At 36.5% G+C, this 2,862-nt stretch overlaps 1 long non-coding RNA gene across 1 annotated transcript; it reads right to left on the reverse strand.

The window, feature by feature from the left end:
• Positions 1-269: 269 nt before the first annotated feature.
• Positions 270-2,597, reverse strand: LOC121965066. The gene is made up of 2 exons (XR_006107444.1): positions 2,532-2,597; positions 270-1,245 (listed from the first exon to the last, which is right to left on the reverse strand). It is a non-coding gene; the product is annotated as an uncharacterized LOC121965066 (long non-coding RNA).
• Between the last annotated feature and the right edge of the window lie 265 nt (positions 2,598-2,862).

The following is a 2,862-nucleotide window of genomic DNA, read 5'->3' on the forward strand; positions in this document are numbered from 1 at the left end:
GTGAAAATGAGATGTTTCGCTCACATCTCGGCAAGAGTGCTCCTGACCACTTTGAAACTTTTTCTCTCACTTAAGAGAAAAGCAAAAAATCAGAAAACAATGGTGATTCCCAAAAACCTATTAGTACTAACAAAATGAGAATAAACCATGGATGCAAGCAAAAATAAGAGAAAATTTGTCCGTATGTCATTTCTTGCATGAGGCCTACTGTTTGTCAGGTTTAAAAACAAGCAAAGCACACAGAAATAATGTAACTGTGACAACAGAGCTAAAGAAACCACCTTTCCTTTATATTAGATGCAACAAATTACACAGTCCTATGTCTTTAGACCAATTTCACTTTTTAAAAAGTCTCTCTGTAAAATAAATACATAGTGCTGCTATTGCAAATGTTGCCACTGAAAAAATACATTCATAATACAATCTTTTCAATGACTTCAAAGTAGATCCTAGAAGCCTCATAAAACCTGCTAATGACCTTCCAACAGTCAGGAGAACAATCTGAGGATAGATGTAGCTATACAGAGATCAAACAGGCACGGTAGCTGCAGCGTCAGCAGGATGCCTGTGTGCCTGTACACATTTACACCATCAGGGATGCGTTATAAAGTTCATATGATAATTTCCACACCTCACTGTCTCACAAAACCAATAGAGTCAGAGTATTACCCAAATATTTCCAGGTAGAGAGTAGTATAACATGAACTATACTGTAACTAAACTAATACACTTTGATACAATCTATATCCTGGGATACCACACGTGTGATTTACAGTATCGACACATTACATGAGTAATATTCTGTACACATTGCATTACAGATATCTAAATATTGTATCATTTGTTTAAGCTGTACTGATGAGGCGCTCACTCACACAGACAACACACAGTACATAATGACAGAGGCGAGCCAGAGATATAAAGTGGAGCAGTGATGTACAGCCACGAAGCAAAGCACACCAGACGGGACACAACAACCAAAACTAACTCACCACATATTTCCAAAATATGGTCACTAATGTTCAAAGGGATTCCAGAAAAGCACGACGCTCCACTGCTGCATATAGAAACAAATATTGTAGATGTGTGCAGCAGGTCTACAGCAGGCTGTCCAGGCTCTTCTCAGCGCTCTCCTTGTCATCAGCACCGGCAGGCGGGCTGTATTTGTCTTGGTAGTCCTGCAGGATGGTGACCACATCGTGGTGGCCAAATTGTATCGCTTCTTCGATTGGTGTGTTCCCCCATCTGGAAAAAGGAAATACTTGAATTAAAACACAGCTTCAAAAATATGATACATGTGGAATTGTAATACTTTCACTGAAAAAAAGTGAAAGTTTTTTTTTGTTTTTATTTTTTTAATGAATTAACAACATTAATATCTCAGAATTCTGGAAAAAAAAGTTTTCATGGAAAAAAAATTGCTCAAATAAAAAAAAACAAGATATGAGAAAAAAATGTGCTCATTTTACTGAATTGAAGAAATTATGTCATTAGTTCTTGTTTTACTGAATTAATGAGGAAATGATCCAATAGTTTAAAAAAAATAATCGCAAAAAAATCTGCTCTTTAAAAAAAACCCTAACATATTAATGTTGTTAATTCTTGTGTTTTAGAATTAACGAGATAATAACCTAAGAGTTATTAAAAAAATGATGCAAGAAACTCTTCTTGCTTCTGCTTTGCCTTGTTTGTCAAAGGTGCTATATAAATAAAGTTATTATTAATGTGAGTGTTTTGAGTTTTTACTAAGACCAGAATGCAGAATGCAGTCCGTTTAGCATCTACTTTTACACTTTACCAAATTAAAAAGTTCACCTATGATTACCGCCTGGCAGTTGTATGCTTCTGCAAACTGGTCGAGTTGCTCTTACGGTTTCCATTCAGGTTAGAAAAGTGTTTTTGCAGAACATCATGATGTCACAGTGATTGACCTTTGACCTTTGAGATTTAAACTGTCATCACTTTATCTTTTTATCCCATTAGACATTTGTGTGACATAATTAGCGTACGAATTCTTGAGTTATAGCCAAAAACATTTCAAAAAGTCACAGTGACCTTGACCTTTGACCAAATTTTCATCAGTTCCTCAATGAGTTAAAGTGAAAGTTTGTGCCAAATTTGAAAAAAATCTCCAAAGGTGTTCTTGACATATTGTGTTCACGAGAATGGGATGGACACGTGGAAAGACAATCCTAAAACATAATGCCTCCGGCCGTGGCCATCACCGGCACCGAAGCATAAACATCTAAAAATATATTATTTTTTTTCAGAGGTCAGCAGAAACATTTAAATAAGCATATTATTTGTAATAAGCAGGCTTCATGAGCTTTCATTATAGTCCCTCAGAATAAAGTGAGACCTGACTTGGACTCTAATATGTATGTAAACAGCAGGAAGGTAAAAAAACAAACAAACAATACAACGATCCTGCAGCTTATTAGTCAGGTTACAGAGAGGCTGGCATCATGTTGAAGTTCTTGTACACAGAGAGAACAGTCAGAGCACAGTGATGCTGCAGCGTCTGCACTCACCTGTCTCTGGGGACTGGGTTCACCTTGCAGGCCTCCAGGAGGAAGCGCACCACCTCTGTGTGTCCTGAGAGCACAGCACATGTCAGAAATACAAACGTGTACATGCCAGTGATGGACTGTAACTAAGAACATTTACTCAAGTACTGTACACAAGCATAAATCTTAAGCTTCTCGTACTTTAAATGAGTATTTTCTTTTCATGCCACATAATAATTTTGCTCCACTACATTCTAGAGGGAAATATTGTACTTGTTATTTTGCTACATTTATCCGAAAGCTTAAGTTACTAGCAACTTTGCAAATTAAGATTTTTGCCCAAAAAGAAATATTT

Source organism: Plectropomus leopardus, unplaced genomic scaffold (assembly GCF_008729295.1).
Source record: "Plectropomus leopardus isolate mb unplaced genomic scaffold, YSFRI_Pleo_2.0 unplaced_scaffold18467, whole genome shotgun sequence".
Taxonomy (NCBI): Eukaryota; Metazoa; Chordata; class Actinopteri; order Perciformes; family Serranidae; genus Plectropomus; species Plectropomus leopardus.